General features: G+C 34.9%; 1 pseudogene across 1 annotated transcript; it reads left to right on the forward strand.

The window, feature by feature from the left end:
- Positions 1 to 2,224: 2,224 nt before the first annotated feature.
- On the forward strand, positions 2,225 to 5,087 carry LOC147391066 (cytochrome b561 and DOMON domain-containing protein At4g12980-like; annotated as a pseudogene). The gene is made up of 8 exons (XR_015182948.1): positions 2,225 to 2,267; positions 2,460 to 2,536; positions 2,622 to 2,675; positions 2,945 to 3,056; positions 3,479 to 3,565; positions 3,847 to 4,038; positions 4,166 to 4,420; positions 4,517 to 5,087. The product of XR_015182948.1 is annotated as a cytochrome b561 and DOMON domain-containing protein At4g12980-like (transcript).
- Positions 5,088 to 13,127: the final 8,040 nt, after the last annotated feature.

Consider the following 13,127-nt stretch of genomic DNA (forward strand, 5'->3'; position numbering starts at 1 on the left):
GGTGAGTGGTAAGTATAGGAAAAGACTAAATTAAAAAAAAAAAAAAAACTAAATAAAGTTAGTATATTTGAAGGAATTCATGAATAGCCCCAAATATAATAACAGCCCAATGAAAGTAGCCCTATGGTGAAGGTTAATAAAAATATTGTGCTTGGCCCTCCTGGTGCGCCTTTGAATCAGAAATCTGTGATTGTACACATTCGTCACTATTATCTTTTTAGTTTATGATACATTAATTATTTCAGTGATTCACGATCCTCGTAAATGCATAAAAATGACCTGAGACTAAGTTCAATTGTCCCAATCCCACGGACCTTGCTTGGGTCAAACATCACTCTAAAAAATCATGAATAAGCAAACCAAGAAACAATGTATAAAAGTAGTTTGAGCTTACTTTTGAGGCCTATAAGCCGGGGAGTGGTGTTGGAATGTTTCCACCCTTTCCTTTAGCAGCATCTTTCCATTTCTATAGTGGGCATGGTTTCAAGAGATCGTTGTTGATTAGCTTTCAAACTCAATTTGGGTTAAGAAGTAATACTCACAAGCAAGAGAGTAAAAACCTTTTGCCTACCTTTAATTTTATTTATTATTTAATTCTTTGTAACGTACGGGTTCTTCTCTCATAGCTAAAGAGGGTAAGATAAAGTCTTACTTGAAGTATAAATTAAGAGGATGTTTTGGGGAGAGGTGGCATGGTTTAATGTTAATGATGCAACTGTAATTTTATTATTACAATGTTAATGATGCAACTGTATAGTTATATTTTATTCTATTTTGAAGTACCAACTTGGCTAAAGGGTAAGATGTGTAGAGTGTTGTTCCCACGTACTAGGTTCAAACCCTCTTGAACCCAACTTCATTTGCTAACCTCAAATATCAAGTTAAATTACAATAATTAATCACCATATATTAAATTACAAGTAACCACATGTCTATATAACACAATCAAGGTTTGTATTCTTCTAAATATATAAAGATTACACTCATTAGTGCAAGTTAAGATTCATTAACCGATCAAAATTAATCTCATCTTCATTTGCATCCTCATTACGAGATACCTCATTGATCAAATGATCACTACCATCTTTATCAAGGTCATCTTCTCTTACTAGTGCATCAAGGTCATCTTTTATCTTTTCTGATTTAATCACAAAAGTTCGTAAAGGTTGAGACTTAATTAATGAAAAAGTCCTAATTAAATCGTGGTCAAATTGGTGAAGGAAAATGTCAAGATTTAATTGTGTATTTTTTAGTAAGTCACAGATTTTGGTGAGTTATCATAGTCACCAATAGATCAGGAATTATCTGTACTCTTGTTTGGAGTCCCTAAGAAAACAAAAGGAGATTAAAAAAGACAACAGTTTGCAGGACTAGACTTTACACAACTATATTAAAAAAAAAAAAAAAAAATCTTATTCTATCTAAATGTTAATTCACTTGCATCCAATATCTATCTTTTGTGAACAGATAATATTCCCTTAGGTTGAGTAATATCTTTTCTTGGATATTCTTTTTGTAGGTATGAACGCTTTCTTAAAATCATGATTCTAAGCGTTCTTAAAAACACACATCGGCCCGTAAAGTTTTGGTTCATAAAGAACTATCTTTCTCCTCAGTTTAAGGTTTTGTTCTTCTTTAGTCGATCTTTGGTTTTGTTAAAATTTTCATTAAGGCATGCAATCAGAGTATTGTCTTATTTATGATATTCATACTAAAAAAATGGCTAAGTTGTCTAATGAGTAGTCATTCTCTGGTTTCATTCCGAATGTCATACCGTATATGGCATGAGAAGATCGATTTGAATATGAGCTCATCACCTACAAGTGGCCTACATGGCTGCATAAGCAGAAAAAAAAGCAGTGGATTATCTGGGCATATAAAATCCTGTTTCTTGATGTTACAGAAGAACTTTGCTTGGACATCAGGGATAGCAAATTAACAAGATTATTGAGGGATTCTTTGGGAGGGTAAACAAAGACGTGCATAATTGCCACTATATCCCCTTCTATTTACTGTTTGGAAGAGACACTCAGCACCTTAGATTATGCATACCGCGCTAAAAATATCAAGAACAAGCCTGAGGTCAGTTTATTTGATTGGCATTGGTTGGTAGTGGTACCATTCTTTCTTTTTTGCTCTTGAACTGTCTTTCCTTGGATCCACCTCTACTGTTCTGACCTATTCGCACTATTTCCAAGTTAATCAGAAGATGATGAAATCTACGATGATCAAGGATTTGTGCACTGAGATTGATCGCCTTAAGCAAGGTGAGTGCTTCCTTGTTCGGGTGATTGATTGTAGTTTCATTTGATCTTTTCTCTTGTTTATCTCTCAAATTATAAAGAGTATTATGTAAGTGCTTTAATTAACAATTATTCTTAAGCAATTGAATGCTTAGGTAAGGTTTTATCAAAACTAGGATCTCATTTATACAATTATGCTTTACGTTTTCTAATCAGAGGTGTATGCTGCAAGAGAGAAGAATGGCATCTATATACCACGAGATCGTTATCTACAAGAAGAAGCTGAAAAGAAGGTTTGATTCTTACCATGTAATTCATCTTTAATGTATTCTCTCTCGAAGTTCCTAATGAGAGGGACATTTCAACTTTGTTCTCCAGGCTATGTCTGAGAAAATAGAACGCATGGAACTTGATTCAGAGTCCAAGGACAAGGTACAATCCACAATCTCTGTATTTGGTTTTTTTATTTGTCTTTTTGGTTACTATATGTATAGATTTAACCAGCTAATTGTATATCGTGAGCAGCAAGTAATGGGACTTCAAGAACTTTACAACTCTTAGCAACTGTTGACCGCAGAATTAAGTGAAAAACTTCAAAAGACTCAGGTGACTTGTTGTATAGTCATTCTCCTGACCTTCTTTTAAGCTTTGCCTCAATGCAAGAAATTAAAGTCTTTGCTGTTGCCTGTATGTGTCCATAGAAAAAACTCGAGAACACTGAACATGCATTGTTCGATCTAGAGGATAGATATAGACAGGCCAACTCAACGATTAAAGAAAAGAAATTCTTAATCTTTAATCTCCTCAGATCAGGTGACTAAAGTTCCATCACTTTCCTTCAGCACCCTTTCCTGATTGTTTTATGAAATGGTGTTTCTTTTTTGTTTCCTTCGAGAACTTCCATGTTAGGCTTGAATTTTGGAAAAAAATATTTTGAGATGTTTTGGCATTGATATTTTTATCTGTCACTCATTATTTGGATTGGATGAAGGGTGCGTGAAAAGGTTGTAATCGATTGGAACATTTAGTTAACAACTTAGTTTAGCTTTAAGTATATGTTGACCATTCCATTGGTTTTTCACACTCATCACATCTGTATCTACTTTACATAGTTTGAACCAGTACCCTTAATTCAAATAGCTTCCATCTTGCTAGGGGTGTTGGACAGTTGCCATCTTGCATTGGTCCTCACTCTGTCTTTCCTCCCTCAGTGACATTTATTGTTTATTTTTCAGAGAAAGCACTCATGGAGCGGGCATTTGAGCTTCGATCAGAGTTAGAGAATGCAACATCTGATGTGTCTGGATTGTTTGCCAAAATTGGTTTGTGTCCATGTTTTGAAGTACACAATGTTGGGTATATCTTACTAAAAGACAAGGCATGAAGATTGCCTATAAACTTTTGCAATGTGATTGGTGTGTAGAACGCAAGGATAAAATAGAAGATGGAAACAGAACTCTTGTTCAGAAATTCCAGTCTCAATTGACTCAACAACTTGAGGTCTTGCATAAGACTGTTGTAGCTCCATAATGCAGCATGAGCAACAATTAAAAGAAATGGAAGAAGATATGCAGTCGTTCGTTTCCACAAAAGCAGATGTAAGATGTAAATTATGAAGCGGAGTATGTAGATGGTGTGATGAGGCTGTATGCTACGGTGGTGTTGTCGAAGAACATGGCGGGGGCAACGGTGAATCAAGTGTGGCAGGTGTTCGAAAGGAAAACTTGATTTAATGAGTGGGCAGAGCAACAGTACCCAAAGTAGAGGAGGAAATTCAAATCTCAAAAAGAGGAATGTAAGTTGTTTTTTTATGCTTAATTTTGTTTATTTGTGGTTTTTGTTACTTATTGGTTCCTTGTTATATGATCTTAAAAAAAAAAAAAAAAAAAAAAACTAATTTGTATTATTTTTTTTTTTGGCAGATTCATGGAATTCTGAATGTAGTGAGTAGGGGAATTTTGTTTCCAATTGGAGCCATATTTGCTAGGTATCTCTGGACATTCAAGTCAGCAGATCCAGCTTGGTTTTATCTTCATATCTTTTGTCAGAGTTCTTCCTATGTTATTGGAGTTGCCGGATGGGCTACTGGTCTTCAGCTCGGGGCCAATTCGAAGGGTTTGGTATACAAATCTCATCGGAATGTTGGGATCACTCTCTTTTGTTTCGCAACATTGCAGGTAATTATAATTGTTCCTAATTTGTTCATTGTTTCTTATTTTAAGCACATTTTCTTAATCAATCATAACGAGTTTATCATTCTTTGTGTTGTGCAGATTTTCGCATTGTTCCTAAGGTCAAAGAAGGAGCACAAGTACAGGATTTACTGGAATTTTTATCACCATATTGTTGGATACTCCATCCTTGTTCTTGGTATCGTCAACGTGTTTAAAGGTCTAGACATGTTGGATCCAGCTAAAATGTAGAAAACAGCTTATATTGTGGTATTGTGTGTATTGGGTGGGATTGCATTAGTGTTGGAAGTTACGACATGGATCGTTGTTTCGAAGAGGAAATCCGATGCATCCACCGAACCTTATGATGGGAATGGCAAGCAACAACCACTCACAGTTTGATCAACAACAAGATTGCAGGGCCACATATAGTATTGAGGAGAGTTGGTTCTCTTACAGTTTGTCTATAAAGTTACTTCTTAGGCTTTCTCTTAGGTATCTCTTAGAATCTATTATTGCTTCTTCAATTGTTTGTGTTTTGTGTTCTAAATTAAATCAGGAGTGTGACATAAATAGTTGTATATATATATCATATACTGCTTTATTGTCAGTTATTTGTAGCTTCGACAGAATTTTCGATCTTAATAAAGAGGTTTACATGTATATTAATTTTGGGTTATTTAGTTTAGTTTGGAGCTTGTTTTATGATTTTTCTTTTGTTTTTTCTTTTTCTGATTTTTTTTTTATATATTATTTCGTTAATTGTGATTGGTGAATTAGAGGACCGTGTTCTTGTTTGTTAAACCTCTAAATTTGACGGTTATACTCTATAGATTTTTTATTGTTTTTTTTAATTCCATTCTCCAATAATTTGATAGTCCAGGGCCGTCAAAAAAAAAAAATTCTACAAGAGAATATTTGACGGGCATATTTGATAGGAGGGTCCGTCAAATTTCTCAAAATTTGACGGGCTAAGACCGTCAAATATGAGCTTTTTTCACATAGTGACTCGTCGAATGCAAGGTTGGCAACCGGAATCTTCCATTTTAATGACCCAATCTTTTAGGTGATTAAGGTTAAGATTGTCTAACTTACACACGTCCAACCTCCAACAAATAACATTACAGTAACACGTCCAAAGAAAATAGATTTTTTTTAAGATAAATTTTCTTTTGAGTCATGCTGGAATGACCTCAAGATTGGATCTCAGATCATACATCTTGATGTGAAAGAGGATAGAAACGATAGATGCTTTTTCACTCATATCTCAAGGAAAAGTATTGAAGGTTCCCGCACACTTTCATGTCAGGGTGTACATGTGAGATCCAATCTTGAGGTCACTTCAACATTATTCATTTCCTTTTGGCCCTATTTGGTTGCGAAAAAAATTGTTTTACATGTCTTGAATTGAATTTTCTCTAACTTTGTGGTGGTAAATCTTGTGCCAGATTAGCTTTTATTGTAAAACCCCAAGTTTCGATTCATATCTCGAGGAAAAATAAATAGTAAAAATTTGAGAAAATTCTGAATGTGAGAATTAGGATAAAAATTTAGGATGTTTATGATTATTTTTAATGGAATCTGACCTCACCGTTGTATTCAAAATGATCAAAAAATATTTTTAGCTTGTAAGCACGCTCAAATACGAGTTTGAAAAGAAAAGTTGTTAAATCTTCAATTATCGAATCGGACTAAGTTAAAATAATGACTTTTTGCAAGAGAAAGAATTGTTAAGATTTGATCATACCATTGGGTTCATAATGAAAAAGTATAGAAAATAGATTATTGACTTGTCATTTTCAGAGTCCAAAAAGTTGAATTATCGTCAAAAACAAAAATGTCGTCAATTTTAGGGTCCCATCGGATCAAAAATGTAAATTTTTGTTAGAGATAGAATTTGTAGAAATTGACCATACCATTAGATCTAGAAAAAAAATTATATAAAATAGAATATTTACTCGTTACTTTTGGAGCTCGGATGGTCAAGTTATCGTCGAATAAAACAGTAGGCAAAATATTGAAATTGTCCTAAAATTTATCTAAATAAAATTTTAAAATAAAACATTATTAATTATTATCCAAACGCGTCAAAAACCAGCTAAGATGTTTTTTTTTTTTAAATTTAATTTTTCCCAATCTTTCAAACTTCGATTCGTCGTGAACGGGCCCTCTTCAACTTCCGACGTAGAAGGAAAAAAGGTCCGCAGTCTCGACATCAACAAAATCTACCTAATATCTTTTTGTTTCATTTTCTCTTTCACCTCATATCCATCAAAAATCAGTCGTATATATATATATATATATATATATATGGGGATTTCATAACTTCGACCTCGGATTTCATCTATTTCGAGGCCTAACCATCCTCCACGAAAAAAGGGAAAAGGACGACGACAACGAGATCTTCGAAACCACCGAGTCAGATTCAAAAATCAGTCATCTCAAAGTTTGATTTGCCTCGATTTTTGTACGATCATCTCGATTTTCACTCACACACTTTGATCCTATCGCACAGAGATAGTAAGGAACTATCAATTTCTATTAGTAATCATAGATTGTGAAAATTACATTTAGGATTTTTTCAAAAATTTGTTATATATTTCTAAAATATAGAATTATTTTCATTGTTTCAAATTCACGCTAGAACCTGAATATTTGATGTGTTTAATTGTACTTTATAATAAATTATACGTGGGTAAGACATTTCATTGGGTTACTTTCGTCAGTTGGGTCCTCTGCACTACTCGAATCCTGTTTTGATCTAAGTTTTGTAATTTTTCAATGTTATTGATAAAAATGAATTTTAATAGTCGAAAAAAAATGATTCAATATTCAATGAACTCATATTGAGTTGATGAATATTAGAAAATGGATATTTTATTCGAAAGATTAAAAATTGTAAAAATAAAAAAAAAGGAAAAAGGGTATGAAACGGTAAAAAGTCAAAGTCACACGTGAGTGGTCATGTCTGCATTTTACATTGTGATGCTTTATATGGATTGATGAATGGATATCGAGGAATAATGATATTAGTTGCATGTTTATTTACCTTCTCTTAGCACGAGGCATTGGTTACTTTTCTGTTCTATTATTTATTTTAGGTCGCGTGACCACAGTTGTATGGTAGGAAACTGGATATCCATTCTCAAATCTGTGATGTTAATTTCTTATTTATTTTTAAAGAAAATTTCTTAATAATTTTTAAAGAATGCAAAAATATATATATGTAGCTATTTTGTGAACTATCAAAGACTCTACAAATACCTGAAGGGATAGTCTGTCATGTCATCCAGAGTGATATACTATCTTAGGATGTACGGTAGAGAATATAAACTCATACGTGGTATGGGATGCGTATGAGAGTGGAGTTACAACTAGAATCTGGATTTATTCCTCTCTATCTTTACTAGTGAACTTGTAATGTAAAGGTGGTTGTATATGAATAGATTGTATATTTGGGAATCACATGTACACCTGATAGGCATAGACGAAGATGATTAGTCGGTAATTACTAACAATCTATAGTAGTCGAACGTTTTGACGCATCGAAAAGAGACCCATTGCCTACGGTCATTTCAAACAGCCAACTTGAGTTGGATAACTGGTCAACCAAGCACGGTAAGTGCAGCGACCGACTACAAAATCAGGAACTAAAAGCCAGTAAGGAATTGTAACATTACGTCCCGACTGGGAGCGATCCAGTCGTGAATCCCAACTATCTAATTTTACTACTCCACCATTGTGTATTATGTATCTGTTGCCTTATTTTTGTATAAAAAATGAAATGCATGTTTAATGTTTTCATTTGATCAATTAGATTTGTATGAAAATAAAATACTACAGTGAGATTTGTTGATTGATGTAATGTCAATTTTAAAATGTTTAGTTGCTCATCCCTAGCTGTATGTACTAGTTAATCGTAGTTTCTTCTGTAAAACTTTACATATGTTAAAATGATTCAGTATGTTTATTTGTTCATATTATGAGAAGATTATTAGCAGAAATTGTTTGTTTTCTTACTGAGTAACCATTATTACTCACTCTTCCTTCCTATTTTTTTAGTTTCAGAGCCTACAACTAGCAAGATGGGCATAGAACTAACAAGTGAGGACCATCTGGTGGGTCAGATAGAGGACCAAATTTCATTACCTGATAAGTACTGGGGTTATACCTCCTAGTGGTGTCAGTTAGACAAAGAGTATTATAAATTTTGTATTGAGCATTAGGATTTAAGTTAGAGCAAGGATTTTCAGAGTAATCTTGTATATTGTTTATCATTTCGCACTCTAATCTATCTTACATGGCTAGATCTATATAAATCTTCTGTTGTTATTTATGTTCTTATATGTATATATAGGATATTGTCGATTTTATTTATTAGGTGAAACAGGTTGAACGCCTTGGAATGCTAACACAAACAGAGCAGACCATGCCAAAATTTCGATGTGCCACCTATTGCCTCGATATCTAACATGGGATTTTATGTTAGTGTTTGGCGGGACGCCCAAATGGTATCATAACATAGCATTAGATCCGTATGGGATACAGATTTACTATATTTTGAATAGTGGGTTGATACCACAAATATTAGAGTGATATTAAATATTCGAGTTCATTAATAGTTCTGTATTGGGATTAAGAGCTCTTCCATGTCTAGAGTCCATAAAGCTTAGTATGACTAAGATAAGATTCTAGGTTCGTTTTATTAATAATGAATAGGTTCGTTTATTAGTAATGAAAACAGTGTTCATTACTAAATCCCTTTTTAAAGTAGTAATTGATGCTTTTATAATAATGACTTTTGCCATATGATGATAAATGCTTTGTTGCTGATGAACATAACGAGATGAGCGAACGAGGTAGAGGCAGAGGCTGAGGGAGAGGTTGGAATAACGTAAAGGTGGAGCAAGTGCCCAATCAAACCACTGATCCAATAGTGCAGATAATGTCGTTTATGGGGCAGATAGCTGAGTCCTAGAACAAATTTAAAGAGGAGATGCTTAAGTCACAAGCTAGACTGCCAAGGAGGTGGCAGAGTTGAGGGAGTGCTAGGCTTCTTCATAGGGGACCGATCATATTCCAAGATCCACCATAGAGATCACAGCCACAGGTTGTACCATCGAGGGCCGCGAGGACTTTCCCGTCCCAAACATAGATAAATTCGGGGATGTGGCTACAGATCTTCCAACAACTACGTCTACCAAGATTTGGAGGTTCTTCCGACTCGGCTAAGGTCGAGGAGTAGGTTATGAAAACCTGGGAGATTTTGAGTGTCATGCAGTACCCAAAAGACCAGTGGATAACGGTGGCTACATTTCAATTTAACGAGGATGCTAGCCATTGGTGGCGATCCGAGAGGAATGTTTTGAACAATGAACCTTTCGAGTGAGTTGTGTTCTTAGATCGATTCATATCCGAGACAGCTCGAGAGATCAAACATCAAGAATTTTCGGGGTTGGTGCAAAGTAATCTATTCGTTATAGATTATGAGCTGAGATTCACTAGATTGTCACAATATGCACCAGAGCTCATTCCAACTGATTTGTAGAAAGCTCATAGATTTTTCAGAGGACTGCGACCCTACCTAAGGGTCAAAATGTCAATGATTGAGACTGCCAACTATAGAGACACAGTGAGTCGAGCAAAGAGGGTTAAGCGAGAGGAGATGGTGTTGTAGGCTTCGAGGGGGTAGACTAGTCGACCCCAGGCTTCTTTTCCACCTAGATCTGATCTGGCCAAGAGGTTGATGTATTCGAGTCCGAGTGCCTCTAGACCAGCATATCTACAGTACCAAGCTCCTACTCCACTAAGCTATCGATTAGTTGGGACTCCAGTGAGGCTAATAGGGCCAAGAGGGCCAAGGAAAGCAATCAGACAGATTTCGAGACCACCGACTCTAGCTTATCGACCACCCACCCCACAAAGACCTATTCAGACGGGACCATTGACATACTTTTCACGGGCCCAGGTAGGACATATTAGGAGAGACCGCCCTCTATCACATCCACAGGCAGGGGTGATTCCTAGACCCCAAGGTAGGGTTTATCATCTGATCCAGGAAGAGATACCCGTTTCGAACGAGGTATTGAAAGGTACAATCTTAATTTCTAATATAAAGATTCGAGTCTTATTCGATATTGGTTCCTCTAGATCCTATATTTCCACTGAGATTGCACGGTTACTAGATTAAGAGATTTCTGACACGGAACGGGTGATGAAACTATCTACCCCATTGGGAAATCGACAGATAGCCCATAAACTTTGTTGAAACTGTGTAATTAGGATAGAGGACCAGGAAACAATTGTCGACCTCATGACATTAGATTGTTGCAACTTTGATGTCATCTTGGGGATGGATTGTCTAGTACAGAACCATGCCTAGGTCTATTGTTTTGCCAGATCAATAGTCTTTAGTAGGTTGGGATATCCGAAAGTCAAGGTTTAAGGATCTAGGTATAGAAAAGATGGTTCTTTATATAGCCAATTGGAAACTTTTAGAACACCGGTGATAAAAAAAATCGATAAATATGGTAGAGATAACCAGGGAGTTTGGGGATGTCTTTCAAGAAGAATTACCGGGTTTATTGACATATCGAGAGATAGAATTCTCGATTGACTTGATGCCAGGCACAGTGCCTATTTCTATTTCACCATATCGAATGGCCCTAGTAGAAACCAGAGAGTTGAAAGCACAAATTGATGAGCTTGGGATTTATTCGACTGAGTTCATCACCTTGGGGAACACCGATTTTGTATGTCAAGAAGAAAAATGGGTCGCTTCGATTATGCATCGACTACCGAAAGCTAAATCAAGTAACCATTAAGAATAAATACATTCTTCCGTGCATCGATGATCTATTTAATCAACTGCAGGGTGCCCAGTACTTTTCTAAGATCGATTTGCGATCCAGGTACCACCAATTGAGAATCACGGAAGCGGACATTTCGAAGACTGCATTTCGGACCAGGCTAGGACACTTCGAGTATCTAATGATGCCTTTCAGTTTAACGAATGTACCGACAACATTTATGGATCTCATGCCTCGGATATTTTGGGAACATCTTGATCGATTTGTCATTGTATTCATAGATGACATCCTGATTTATTCCAAGTCAATGGAGGACCATGAAAACTACCTCAGAATCATACTATAATTGTTGCGGGAACATAGGATATACACCAAGCTTAGTAAGTGTGAGTTCTAGTTTCAGAAGGTGAAATTTTTAGGACATGTAGTATCAAATGAAGGGATAGTGAAAGCACCCTCAATCTGCTTATGATTTTTGAGGTTTAGGAATTACCACATAGTTATTACAATCTAGAAATCGAACATTGACTCAAAATGGATAAAAACAGCTAACCTACAAAAAGAAACTAAGTCCGGGGATCATGTTACGAGGTTAGAAGGTGTTAGGCATTAATCCCGCCTGGTAAACGCTGGTCTCTACTATTTCCCAAGAAGATTACATTGCTAAAAAAAATCTAAAATAAATAAATAAAATAAAAAAGGATAAAAAGAAAATATACCTATAGGATCGCAACGATTTATTCCCTCAGAACTGGTATAATAGTTCTTCATAAGATACTCATCGTTTTGTTTCTGTCACTAGATCCGCTTTACATCTCTAAGATGAAGTACCTCCTTCTTAGATCTAAGTGTTTCCTAAAATTTTTTTGATGGATTTCTGGGTGTTTTGTGAAGAGTTTCTAAGAGTTTGTGAACAAAAACTAGGGTTTGGACGATAGATAAGGAGTTAAGACTTCAAATTAGGGTTTTGAGAAGGTTAGGAAGGCTTTTTGACCTACTTTTTTTAGGGTTTTCTTTGACCTGCAAAATTAAGTTGTGGAGACTATCTATTTATAGAGTTTTTTGGGTAGAGTTAGTGTTTGATTAGGTTGTTTTTAGATAAGATAAATTAGGATTTTGACTTTAATCTTATGAGATTGACTTGGTCTTTTTATATTAGAGTTTTAATTAGGGTTTTGACTTAAGTCTTATGAGATTGACTTGGTCTTGGTTTCTTTAGATTAGGATTTTAATGATTGTTTTGACTTAAGTCTTATGAGATTGACTTGATTTAGATTTTTAAATTAATTTTATTCAGGTTTTACTTTACATTAATTAATATTTTATTTATTAATTTTGAAATTAAAATTAAAAAATTATCGTTTTGTCCCCGAAGAGAACTTTTGTGTTTCTAGTCGATTTTCGATATTCTGGGATATTTTGAAATTGATTTTTCATAAGGAATTCAATGGGATTATTGGTTTATATCATTTACCAATTTTATGGCATGAAATGATCGTGAACCCTATGAAGGGTATTTTCGTAATTTTGTCGAATCTGGTAAAAATTGGTGAAATATTTTATTTGGTGTCACTTTGTTATTTTATCTATTCGAAAGGATTTTCCTAAGCTTAAGGGGGCTCTAAAGATGTTTTGATGTTAAGGGTATTTTGATAATTTGATCATTTTTTTGTGATTTTTATCGTAAAACTTCTTTTTATCTGTGAAATGATGGTTTCTATGTTTTTGGGATTATATTTTCCTAGCGTAGTGTGGTTTCTACAGTTTTGTTAGTTTGAGATACCTTATCTGAATTTCTGAAATATTTCTAATAACAAATAAAGCATTAGAATAATCATCAATCATTGAAAATCGTCGGGATCGGGTTGATGAGTTGATTAATTAGGCAAGTGCGAAAATAGGTT

Source organism: Akebia trifoliata, chromosome 11 (assembly GCF_017979445.1).
Source record: "Akebia trifoliata isolate Shusen 1 chromosome 11, ASM1797944v1, whole genome shotgun sequence".
Taxonomy (NCBI): domain Eukaryota; kingdom Viridiplantae; phylum Streptophyta; class Magnoliopsida; order Ranunculales; family Lardizabalaceae; genus Akebia; species Akebia trifoliata.